A 14,738-nucleotide genomic window follows, 5' to 3' on the forward strand; every position below is an offset into this window, starting at 1 on the left:
TCTATCCACATTTATCAATCGACATTTATCTATCGATATTTATCTATCCACATTTATCTATCCACATTTATCTATCCACATTTATCGATTCGACATTTATCTATTGATATTTATCAATCTACATTTATCTATCCACATTTATCTATCGACATTTATCTATCCACATTTATCTATCGACATTTATCGATCCACATTTATCTATCCACATTTATCGATCCACATTTATCTATCGACATTTATCTATCGATATTTATCAATCTACATTTATCTATCCACATTTATCTATCGATATTTATCCATCGACATTTATCTATCCGCATTTATCTGTCCACATTTATCTATCGACATTTATCTATCGATATTTATCTATCGACATTTATATACCGACATTTATCTATCCACATTTATCGATCCACATTTATCTATCGACATTTATCTATCGACAATTATCTATCCGCATTTATCTATCCACATTTATCTATCCACATTTATCTATCCACATTTATCTATCCACATTTATCAATCGACATTTATCTATCGATATTTATCTATCGACATTTATCTATCCACATTTATCGATCCACATTTATCTATCGACATTTATCTATCCGCATTTATCTATCCACATTTATCTATCCACATTTATCTATCGACATTTATCGATCCACATTTATCTATCCACATTTATTTATCCACATTTATCGATCCACATTTATCTATCGATATTTATCCATCCACATTTATCTATCCACATTTATCAATCCACATTTATCTATCGACATTTATCTATCCACATTTATCTATCGACATTTATCTATCCACATTTATCTATCCACATTTATCTATCCACATTTATCGATCCACATTTATCTATCGACATTTATCTATCGATATTTATCCATCCACATTTATCTATCCACATTTATCGATCCACATTTATCTATCGACATTTATCTATCCGCATTTATCTATCCACATTTATCGATCCACATTTATCTATCGACATTTATCTATCCGCATTTATCCATCCACATTTATCTATCCACATTTATCTATCCACATTTATCTATCCACATTTATCGATCCACATTTATCTATCGACATTTATCTATCCGCATTTATCTATCCACATTTATCTATCCACATTTATCTATCGACATTTATCTATCGACATTTATCGATCCACATTTATCTATCCACATTTATTTATCCACATTTATCGATCCACATTTATCTATCCACATTTATCTATCCACATTTATCTATCCACATTTATCTATCGACATTTATCTATCCACATTTATCTATCCGCATTTATCTATCCACATTTATCGATCCACATTTATCTATCGACATTTATCTATCCACATTTATCTATCGACATTTATCTATCGATATTTATCGATCCACATTTATCTATCCACATTTATCGATCCACATTTATCTATCGACATTTATCTATCCGCATTTATCTATCCACATTTATCTATCCACATTTATCTATCGACATTTATCTATCGACATTTATCGATCCACATTTATCTATCCACATTTATCTATCCACATTTATCGATCCACATTTATCTATCGACATTTATCTATCGATATTTATCCATCCACATTTATCTATCCACATTTATCGATCCACATTTATCTATCGACATTTATCTATCCGCATTTATCTATCCACATTTATCGATCCACATTTATCTATTTACATTTATCTATCCGCATTTATCGATCCACATTTATCTATCCACATTTATCTATCCACATTTATCTATCCACATTTATCGATCCACATTTATCAATCGACATTTATCTATACGCATTTATCTATCCACATTTATCTATCCACATTTATCTATCCACATTTATCGATCCACATTATTATCTATCAAAATTTATCTATCGATATTTATCTACCGACATTTATCTATCCACATTTATCTATCGACATTTATCTATCGACATTTATCTATCCACATTTATCGATCCACATTTATCTATCGACATTTATCTATCCGCATTTATCTATCCACATTTATCTATCCACATTTATCTATCCACATTTATCTATCCACATTTATCTATCGACATTTATCTATCGACATTTATCTATCCACATTTATCGATCCACATTTATCTATCGACATTTATCTATCCGCATTTATCTATCCACATTTATCTATCCACATTTATCTATCCACATTTATCTATCCACATTTATCTATCGACATTTATCTATCGATATTTATCTATCCACATTTATCTATCCACATTTATCGATAAATGTCGATAGATAAATGTGGATCGATAAATGTGGATAGATAAATATCGATAGATAAATGTCGATAGATAAATGTCGATAGATATATGTTGATAGATAAATGTGGATCGATAAATGTGGATAGATAAATGTCGATAGATAAATGTGGATAGATAAATGTAGATTGATAAATATCGATAGATAAATGTCGATAGATAAATGTGGATAGATAAATGTGGATAGATAAATGTGGATAGATAAATATCGATAGATAAATGTCGATAGATAAATGTGGATCGATAAATGTGGATAGATAAATGTCGGTAGATAAATGTCGATAGATAAATGTGGATCGATAAATGTGGATAGATAAATGTGGATCGATAAATGTCGATAGATAAATGTGGATAGATAAATGTCGATAGATAAATGTGGATAGATAAATGTAGATTGATAAATATCGATAGATAAATGTCGAATCGATAAATGTGGATAGATAAATGTGGATAGATAAATGTGGATAGATAAATATCGATAGATAAATGTGGATAGATAAATAATGTCTCTAGTTAAATATCGATAGATAAATGTCGATAGATAAATGTCGATAGATAAATGTGGATCGATAAATGAGGATAGATAAATGTGGATAGATAAATGTGGATAGATAAATATCGATAGATAAATATCGATAGATAAATGTCGATAGATAAATGTCTCTAGATAAATGTGGATAAATAAATATCGATAGATAAATGTCGATAGATAAATGTGGATAGATAAATGTCGATAGATAAATGTCGATAGATAGATAGATAGATGTTTGTATTTTTGGTCTGAAAAACCCTGTTTTGTTGAATTAAAATTGTAATATTTTTCGATCTAACTACAACTTTTCAAACTTGTATACCTTTTTGAAAACTGCAATAACGGGACAAGTTTTTTAAAGTAATAAACCAGTGTCACACCATACAAAACAAAAACCAATTGGGGACGGAGGAAGCAAAATACTGTTGCAAAGTAGGAATTTTTCGAAATTTCACAAAAAATGCATTAATTCGAAAACCGTGAGGATTTGGGATGAACAAGTTACCAAATTCTGAGAGCCCTTAAGTTGGCCTATCAGCATATTTCGTTTGAACCATTACTTTTGGGACACCCTGTATAACTAAAGTTTTCAACCTTTTACAAGTTACAACTTTGTCGTTGTAACAATTGTATCGTTGTTCGGACTTCTTTTAAATGTATTATTAGTGTTTCGAACTTTTCACCTCGGAGGCTAATAATTTGGACTTAAATTAACAAAAACAACAGAACTATTTACATACGTTTCCCAAAACTTTCATATTTTCATATAACCTCAAAAAATTTAAGTCAATTTCCTTATTGCGACGCACGATGTTGAGCACCTTGTCTTAGATTTGTTATTAAGGATATATGTACATATAGATGCCAATCATGGGTTGGACTAAGTTAAGGAGTATGATTTTTTTTTACTTCACGATAGTGTCTAGCCAAGTTCTATAGGAACTTCAGTTAATTTTTTACCCCATTTAAATTCTATACGAAAAAGAATGAAATTTAAAACTAAAATCATTGTTATGCTGGTCAAAGAGGGTCTCAGAAATAAATACTAATACACTATAAAATAGCACAGATAATAAAAATTAAGTTTTAAGTAGCACTTCCCGTTATTTCAGAAACTTCAAATTTTGCTAATTGACTGAGCACATATAAAAAAAGAGCTCATTTTCGCTGAAATTGTGGAGCACTTCTGAACCTTGGAAAAGCTAAAAACTCAATCTTAGTGTTGAGATTTTCCACTCTCAATTTCTTTTTTTTAGCAATGAACCAAATATTTATTAATGTTTACCAATAGTACAATTTATAATGGCCATTCTTAATAGCCACAACCTTTACGAAATGAGTTATTATGCAATCCTTATTAGGTATAAATTAAAAATGGACTTCTGCATTTTTTTAAGACTTTAAATTTAATTTTTCAAAAAAAAATTTTCAAATTAAAAAAAAAATATTTTTTTCAAAACTTCATTTTTGGTTTATATTAAAATTATATAAATATTTTTTGTTAAAATCGAATTAATAGTCTGATTTGAAAGAAAAAAAAAAAAAAAAAAAAAATAGGTACCTACCCTTAGTATTAAAGAAATTAAAAATGATTAAAAGATAGACCCTTTATAAAAGCTAAGATTAGAAATTTTTTTTAAACCGATGCATGGGGCCGTTTTTGAGAAAATTATACTTTTCCAAAATCGTTATATGCAGGTACCGTTATTCTTTGGTCTAAAAAAATTAATTCCAAAAACCCCTCTATACAGTCGCCTAAAAACGCAACATAGCAAGTTTGCTGTTAATTAAATAAATAAACAAAAAAAGAAAATGTATTAAAAAAAATCATAAAAAAATCAAAACTTGTACCTATCATGTTCATTTTTTGTTTTTTTTTTTATGTTTTTTTTCAAAAAATCCATTCTTTAATAAATCTTTCTTGAAAGAAGTTATTTTGATGAATAGTAGGAAACTTTTTGACAAGTTCCATTTTTTTATTGATTTTTGTTTACTGTTTTACCTGTTGGCAGGGTTCCCAGGTTTTCGAAATAAAAATTCCCCTTTTTTAACACCAAAACTTTTTTTTTCCTTTTTAGTAAAAAAATCCCCTTTTTTCCTGAAGAAAAAAATGCAAGTAGGTATTTAAAAACTTTAAAAAAAAATATTAATTTTGTATTTAATTTATTCATAAAAATAAAAACTTTATAATGTACATAATATTTTGAGGAAAAATCTAAAAGACCAATAACACTGTGTTACAAAAATGATGTTTCAAAATATACGCGGGCGGGGACCTATCAGGTTTTGTAGAGCTAGTCGCACTGAATACGAAACGGTATTTGAAAATCCCCTAACACCCCCAAAATCTGAAGTTACGGGCAAAAAACCGTCTTTTGGACCTTCACCCATTGAAAAAATTCTAGCTTCGACAATTTTGTACCCATTTTCGATTTTGTTACAGTTTCTGATAGAAGATAAATATACCTTTTCAACAATGTATAAAACATGTAACTCGGTTAAACCACTTAGAATTTATAAGATGTCAAAGTTCAAAAATTCCATTTTTTTCGTCATTTGCCCAACTTCGGCATCAATTTAAAGTATATGTTTTCAAAACAACATGCTATTTAGAAAATATATTCATAAACTATATCTATTTCCCAATCAATCGAGGTATTTTTTATGAAAATCACTCCTAAATTGGCTTAGAAAAAAAAATTTTCGATTTCAACTCAGATACAGAAATTCGAACTTTTAGGTATAGAACAAAAATGTTGTTTCGGCACGTAGTAGGATAACCTTGGCGCCAGGATTTGATAACGGGTTTTTATAGAGGAGCTCAGTACAAATATTTTTTTCTTTGGAAGGGGGGTCTATCTCCCCCCGTTTAGGTGGGAGGGGCAGTTTTCTAAAAAAAAATTATCAAAATAAAAAAAAATTATTAAAAAAACAACGGCAACACTTACAGTAATAAATGATACCATTTCCGAAAGGAAAAATTGTACATTTTATTCTTATTTTTAAATCAATATAACATAACCATAAGTTTTTGAAATAATCGATTTCAAAGTTAAAAATAGGCGAAAACAAAATTTTAAAAACTCATTTAATACTATTTTTGTCCAGACTGTGAATTTTAATAAAAAAAATTTTTACACACAAAACTGCCTCAATTGATTCCTTATCGAACAGTGAAAACTATATGTTTCTATGTCTTCTAGTTTTCGAGAAAATTGAAAAATAAAAACAAATAAAAACAAAAAATATTTTGAAAAAAGAAAAATCTGATAAAATAATTTTTCAATTTTCTCATAAACTAGAAGACATAGAAACATATAGTTTTCACTGTTCGATAAGGAATCAATTAAGGCAGTTTTCTGTGTGAGTAATTTTTTTTACTAAAATTCACAGTCTGGACAAAAATAGTATAAAATGAGTTTAAAAAAAAAATTGTTTGCCTATTTTTATTTTTGAAATCGATTATTTCAAAAACTATTGGTTATGTTATATTGATTTAAAAATTAGAATGAAATGTACAATTTTTCCTTTCGGGAATGGTATCATTTAGTACTGTAAGTGTTTCCGTTGTTTTTTAATAATTTTTTTTTATTTTGATAATTTTTTTTTAGAAAACTGCCCCTTCCACCTAAACGGGGGGAGATAGACCCCCCTCCCAAAGAAAAAAATTTTTGTATTGAGCTCCTCTATAAAAACCCGTTATCAAATCCTGGCGCCAAGGTTATCCTACTACGTGCCGAAACAACATTTTTGTTCTATACCTAAAAGTTCGAATTTCTGTATCTGGGTTGAAATCGAAATTTTTTTTTTTCTAAGTCAATTTTGGAGTGATTTTCATAAAAAATACCTAGATTGATTGGGAAATAGATATAGTTTATGAATATATTTTTTAAATAACATGTTGTTTTGAAAACATATACTTTAAACTGATGCCGAAGTTGGGCAAATGACGAAAAATATGGAATTTTTTAATTTTGACAGCTTATAAATTCTAAGTGGTTTAACCGAGTTACATGTTTTATACATTGTTGAAAAGGTATGTTTATCTTCTATCAGAAACTGTAACAAAATCGAAAATGGGTAAAAAATTGTCGAAGCTAGAATTTTTTCAATGGGTGAAGGTCCACAAAACCGTTTTTTGCCCGTAACTTCAGATTTTGGGGGTGTTAGGGGATTTTCAAATACCGTTTCGTATTCAGTGCGACTAGCTCTACAAAACCTGATAGGTCTCCGCCCGCGTATATTTTGAGTGTTACACCGTGTAATTGAATAAAAATAGACATCATTTTCGATATTTTATGTATTTTTGTAAATCATAGAGAATTTATGCAGATTCAGGCAGGCTTCTTCAACCACGATGTGTCGTAACAATGTATTAGTCTTTTTTGGGGCTGCTGCCGCTCAGAAGCCGGCTCAAATTTGTTTGATATATTGATATACCCAAAAAAAAAATGTAATTAATGTAATATTAAGTATTTTGAGGAGTGAATACAAAATTAAAGCATCCTAGTCTTCAATAGATCTGAGAAATTCAAAAGTCCACTAAGCGTGGAATACGATAGGTTATTTGAAATTGAGTTTTATTTAAATAGATTCCATTGTTCAAAGATTGTGTTTAATGTTTTTGTAAGTTTAGATTTTTCCCCTTTTAGATATTTTTTCCCCTTTTTTATGGTGGTACATTGGGTAAATTGAGTTGGAGTATTTAAGACATGCGAAGCAACGCGTTCATAGTTAATTTGAAAACCGCATGTAATTTTATTTGGATTAAAAAAACATTAAAATTTAATTAAACGATAAAAACCGTATTTTTTTTTGTTAGTTTTTTACGACTCAAGATGTTTTTTTAAACCACTATTAAATATAGTTTAGTCTTTGATCTTCATAATGCTTACAATAGGATAACATAAATCAACATTGAGAAATAATAGTAAATTTATACAAAGATTTCGAAAATCCCCCAAACACACACAGTAGACTTGGAAAATATTAGTTTTCGTGTAAATGTTTGCTTAAGTTCATAAATCATCTTTTATTAGGTGTCTCGTGTACACAGTTACCGCAGGTGAATTAACGATTAGTTTCTGCTGGCTTTGTTTATTTTAGACAGGTGATTCGTAAAAGCGCCACATCCAGAACAAACATACATTAAAAATAAATTTCACAATATGGATTATTTCGGAATATTTTATTTATGTGAAATCGAAATTAAAATTTCAATTTCAGACATTCTGTTTGTTGATCTAATTTTTGTCAATCAAATTAGGATAAACAAGGAAGGTGGTGTACGAATGTTTGGAGATATTTTTTGTATTGTAGTTCTGAAATAATAATTAAAGAAGTGAAAATAAAAGCTATAATATTAATAAAAAAAAAATTGATTTTTTTTGTATTCAAAAATGTTCGTTTTTATATAAAAGGGTTACTTAAACGCTTCTGCGTCAAAAACTTCATCAAAATCGATTTAGTCGTTTACAAGAAAATTGGAAATAAAAACGGTCCTATTGAAAGACATGTACCGTTAATAATAAATTAATATACACGAAAAAACAATTATGGTGTATTGAGAAATGATTTCCGATTAACAAGTGGAAATTAATTAACTCAATACTTTAAATGATATCTTCATTTAACTTGTTTACATGGGCGCAATTAAATTGACTCATTTTACTTTTCATCGAGCATCTGTTTATGATTTTTTTTTTTTTTTTCTAAACAAAAACATTCAAATGCCTTGAGTTTATATTTTTAATCATACAAAAACATATTGAAGGTATATATTTCTTTTTTCATAGTTCAATGCCAAGAAAAAAAATCTCATTTTTAAATAATTATGGCGCCACTTTAAAAACTAACTCATAAGTATTTGTAATCAATAAATAAACCAAAAAAAAAAAAAAAATATTATACAAACTAAATACCTATGTACCTTTCAATAAATAAAATTAACGTCATGGTAAATTAATTTTTTGAGAATGATTGTAGATTAAATATTTTGAAATAATTTTTTAAACATATAAATGTCTAGTTTTTGTCTAGAATTATAATTTTGAAAAAAAAAAAATATGTTTTATTATGAATTTTTCAAATATCTAAAATACCTGAAAATTGTGTTTGCCAAAATATTGTTTTAAGTAAGAGATCTTTGAAAGAATTTGTATATAAAGTAATAGAAAAACATCAATTTACAGAAACACAAATTCTTTGAAGTTGGTTGGAATATATTTTGTTATTAAAGAACATTGCTAATTTACAAGTATGGTGAAATGTACACTACTTAGTGTTTATAGTGTACATTGCTATGTATTGAATACAAATTACAAACCTAAACGCATGTAAACAATTAAATAAGGATGAAATTAACCATTTCATGAATCGTTCAAAGCTAATAATTTTTTTCTATGGAAACATTTTATGAAAAATTAAAGTAATTTTGGTGAATCAAAATGTAATTGTACTTGATATTTCAAAATCACTTGAAAGCATCTGACATCAAACTTTTATTAGTGGCGTAGCTTAGTCCTTTGGAGGCCCCTGTCCTTGATCAGGGCAGGACCCTCTATCGACAGTATTTTTTAATTATTTAAAGAAACTTAGGATTCTTAAAAAAGTAGAACTCAGCATAACAATTACACATGAAATTACGATGAAAGAGAATGCAAACAAAGTGTGCCCACAATTCTGTCTGTCTTGAACTTGAAATTGGAAAAAAAAACTAAAATTTTATTTTTAGGATCAAAATCAATATACCTTTCGTGCCTGCCATATAATCAAAATAAAAACACTCATTTTTCTCCAAAACGACTCTAACGCTTTTAATAACAATTTTTGATGTGTAATGTCGCAAATGAGTTTATAATTTAAAAGTAGAAAAATATCTTTTGAACCGTAAGTAACGCTACGTGTCTAGAACTGCTTTCTTAATCGTAATCGATTCAATCGATTTCGACGAAATTTTTCATACAAAATCATTTTAATAACCATAAAATACAAAATCTTTTTTAGCTGTTCCAATTAATTGTAAAATAAATTAACATTCTACAACTGTTTCTTATTCATATACTAAAATTAAGAAAAGAAGAAACTTATTGGGCTTTGGGGCATATTCATAGACACCGTTTAAGCTACTTAAAAAAAAAAAAACTTAAGTTTAACCTATAAATTTTGTAATTTTTGTAAAAATTTTATCCACAGTTGAATATTATCTGTAGCTGTATATTTTTACGGTTCTCATTTGGAAAATTTAGAAATGTGTTAGCTCCCAGAGGTCAATATGTTTGGAAATAAATAAAACAAAATATATTCCACGTTTCAAGTCTCTTACATTATTTTCTTACCCGTGCATCTTATTTCTTATGGGTATCAGCCTGAGGTTTTGTTCCATGAACAATAGATTTTAAATATACAAAATAAAATATATATCAGCTAGATGAAGGCAAAATATTTACCCTTCATTTTTCAAACGAATAAAATTTCAATATAAAAAATACATATTCCTAGGAATAAGCTCAAACACAGGTTTATCTGACTATTAAAAAATTGGTTCTATAAAACAAAACTAACATTTTACTGGGAACAAAATATGTTTACAACATTCATTGTTTTTACATTTGAAAGTAATAATTGGTGATTAAAAACGTAATTTTTTTTATATTTTTTTAATTAACAAAAAAAATAGACAAAAATCACGAACAAATTTTTAAAAAAACATAGTTTTTCACCTATCTGTAGTCCAATATTTATTTAAAGTTTGTTCTTCAGTATTTCTTAGGCTAGGCGCACACATGCGATTTTAGTCGCGCGATTATTCAGTCGCAAAAATGGATCACATGGATTTCAATGCCTCTGAACACACATGCTTCCCGCGATTAAAAAATTGAAAATTGTGCCTACAGTCATTGAAATTCTTGTCATCTAATTTGCGACTGAATAATCGCGCGATCAAAATCGCATGTGTGCGCTTAGCATTAAACCGATTTCAAAATAAGAAACGTGACTTTGAGTTTATTATAGGTATAGGTTCTTTATCAAACCTACAGGTTTTAAACTAAGGATTGTTAAACATTGCTTCTTTTTTTTAACATGCAAAAGAAAAAAGCGAAAAAAGGGCAGCTTAAAATAAGATGATGTCCACCTTAAATCCCACCCTCTTAAAAAATACAATTTTCGCTTAAAATAAGTGGAATGCTCTTAAATTCTGTCAATTTTAAGTGAACTTCATTCCATTTTGATGTGAATTTTTATCTTAAAAAACCGACCAAAAATGAAAATTTAAAAACTATAGTCAGACTTTAGCTTTAGTTTACAATTTTTCATACTTATAAAAGTATGATGATTTTCCGCTAAAATTAAATGGATTTCTTTTAAATCTGCGCATTCAAGAAATTTAGAAGATTTGATAGAAAAAGATGTCATCTTGGCAAAAAAACAATGCAAAAATCTTCGTAATTTAATGTGGAATCCGCTTGTTTTTAGGTAGATCATTAAAAAAAATTATATCGAAAATTTAATATATTTTGTTAATGCTTTATTGAAACGTTAAAGCTAAAAATAAAAGACAATTTTTTTCCAAATTTTTCTCAATAATTTTGAGGCCATGTAAAAAACTGATCCAAATAAAAATTTTGATCTTTTCATTGTCATTTTCATTGCAACTTTTATGTAACTTTTTGCAATAATGGGTGTACTTTTGCCATTAAATCGTTAAAAGCACCGTTTCCCAAATTGCATTATGAAGCAATTAACACATTCAAATATGGAGTGCCACAGGGATCCGTTTTGTCTCCGAAGTTCTTTAATATTTACCAAAATCTTCGCATTTCACTTACTTATATTAACACAAATTCTTAACTTTTCACATTCTCCACACTGAATGTCGAAATGACCCTGAAAGTAGCAGACAACAGACAAAAAAAATCTTTGGCAGCGGATATCTAAGAAACAAGAATAAAAAATGGATTTCTGTAAATGGCGATTTGTTGTAATTTGGATTTTGAATATGTGCCATTTTTTATTTTTTTTATTTCGGTAATGTGTAAAATTTTACAGTAAAAATAAAACTTTGGCAAGCTCTCCTGGGCTAACGAATGGACATTATTTAATGAAATTGAAACAGTATACTTACTTCTCAAAACTCTAAATGTGCTATTTTTTAGTTTTTCGATTTTTTGCTTAGATCATTTGGCAGCTCATAACTTCCTCAAAAATGACTATTTTTGAGTAAATAAAAAATATACATAAAATATTTTGAATAATCTACATGTGCTATTTTTTAGATTTTTAAATTTTGTAATGGGTGATTTTAAATTTCGAAAAAACTAATTTTTAAAAGTTTGGCCGCGGATATAAAAGCCAATATTAATCTTAAAAAACAAAAAAAAATATGCACGTATTTGTTTTTTCAAAACCTACATGTGCTATTTTTTAGATTTTCAAATTTTGAATTTTTTAATTTTAAATTTTTAAAAAAACTAATTTTTAAAAGTTTGGCCGCGGATATAAAAGCCAATATTACTTAAAAATGTTTGAAAAAAATTTGCATGTATTTGTTTTTTCAACACCTACATGTGCTATTTTTTAGATTTTCAAATTTTGAATTTTTTAATTTTAAATTAAAAAAAAAACTTAATTTTAAAAATAAATTCTTTTATTGTGGGCTTAAAGTCAATTTTATTCAATTTTTATATATTATATTTTTTGGCGCAACGTTTCAGGGATGGTTATCCCCTTCATCAGGCCTTTAAATAAAAATATTTTAAATAATTAATAAAATATTTATAAATTACAAAGTTGGAAAACTTACAAAATATAAACAATATTTGATGAAAACAAAATTATTTATGATTTTTACAAAATAAGCAAAATATTTAAAATGAAAACAAACTCAAAATTTAGTAGTAAAAATACATAAGTAAGGTAATTTAACTTTTAGCTAAATGACTATATATAATACTAAGACCATCGCAGTCCGATCTTCTGTTGACAACATTTTCGTTCTTTTGAATGTGCAGCATTTCTAATAGCATACGTTTAGAATAATGATTTTCTTGTTGTAAGATTTTTACATTATCAAAATCTGGCCTGTGGTCTTCCTCTAAACAATGCATAGCTAGCGCCGTTTTTTGTGAGTTACCGGTTCTCACATCTGATTTGTGTCCGGATATCCTGTTTTTAAGTTTTTGTTTCGATGTTCCAATATAAACTTTTGAACAAGTATTATTTCCACCTAAACAAGTAATCTGGTATACCACGTCTGATTTGTCTTCTTTTTTAGTTTCGTCTTTTAGTTTGGTAAACACATTTGTTTTTAGTGTATTGGAAGATTTGAAAGCTATTTTTATCCTTTCCTTATCTCTTATTGGAGCATTTGTTAGTCTTTCCGAAAGTTGTGGAACATATATAGAACTTCTAGGGTTGGGTACGATTGACCGCATTTTAAAATCTCGTTTTTAAAATCTCGCATCTTAAAATCTCGCATTATGAAATCTCTTATATCGAAATCTCGCAATTACAAAATCTCGCTTAACGAAAGCTCGCAACATTAAAATCTCGCAAACTAAAATCTCGCAATTTAAAATCTCGCATTGAAATAAAATATTTATTAATTCGCGCGCGCGAATTAATAAATATTTTATTTCAATGCGAGATTATAAGTCTGTCTGATATTACCTATGCATAACCTACTTCTTTACGTTTCTGGAATATTGTTGACACGAACTTTTAACGAACCCAAAATAATGTGGAAGCCTGGCATATGCACTTAAATGCCATCGTAAATAAAAGGCATGTTGGTGTCTACAGTTTGGTCGGTCATCTTTCTAGGGAAATTGTTATGAGAAAATTTAAGCTGCAGCAATCGAGATGTAAAAGAAATGCTGAACGAAGGAATAAAACCGTTATCCGCAATACATCTTTAAAAAATATATATAAAAAACGACTACAACTGTCAAAAATTGATTACTTGCGAAGTGTAGCTCAAAACCTCTCGCTATCTTAAAATTATTGTTTTTGTATGGAATTATGTATATTATCTTTACTTTTTGTTTGTTAACTATTGAAGTAATTTATTTTTCAATTAAACTTTCCTGGGAATTTATTGTGTTTTGTTTTTGTTATTTTTTGTTGTTTATTTATGAGAAAAAGATAGAAAAGGTAAAAGTTTGTTATATGCATATTAGACTTCAATTTCAGTTGTTCATAGTGTTCAAGATCAACTGGCATAAGGATTAAAAGGACTTAATTCAATCGAATTTGTCGACTTTTACAATGCGAGATTTTTGTGGTGCGAGATTTTGTTATAGCGAGAATTTTATGCAGAAGCGAGATTTTTTCTAAAAATGCGAAATTTTGTTTTGCGGGATTTTGAAAATGCGAGATTTTCTTATGCAAGATTTTAAAAATGCGAAATTTTGTTTTGCGTGAAATTTAAAAAAATGCGAGATTTCGTTATAAGAAATTTTAGTTTGCGATCAATCGTACCGCTCCCGAACTTCTATATATTCTTTGTTGACCACCATCAACATTTCCAGGTGTTGTTCTTCCATTATTATAATTTGCAATCAAAGATTTAGTAATTTGTATTGGAAATGAATTTGCCGAAAGTGTTTCTGAGATAATTTTTATGTTTTTTTGAATAAAAGAAGAGTCACTATTATCCAAAACTCTATTTATAAAATTTTTAGCCGTGTTAATTATAATTTGCTTTGGGTGTTTTGAATTGAAATTTATAAGCCTTCCGGACGATGTTGGTTTTTTATACCAATCAAAAATGAAATGATTTTGATTTTTAATGACCAAAACATCTAAATATGGTAGTTTTCCATTTTCTTCAATTTCAACAGTAAACTGGATGTTTTGATGATAAGAGTTTAAAGCGTGTAGT

General features: G+C 28.0%; 1 protein-coding gene across 2 annotated transcripts in view; it reads left to right on the plus strand.

Moving 5' to 3' along the window:
• The window catches only part of LOC129907185 (TWiK family of potassium channels protein 18), a 38,204-nt gene that overhangs the window by 9,503 nt on the left and 13,963 nt on the right, over positions 1-14,738 (plus strand). The gene's annotated exons all lie outside the window — the stretch shown is intronic.

Source organism: Episyrphus balteatus, chromosome 1 (assembly GCF_945859705.1).
Source record: "Episyrphus balteatus chromosome 1, idEpiBalt1.1, whole genome shotgun sequence".
In the NCBI taxonomy this organism is placed as follows: Eukaryota; Metazoa; Arthropoda; class Insecta; order Diptera; family Syrphidae; genus Episyrphus; species Episyrphus balteatus.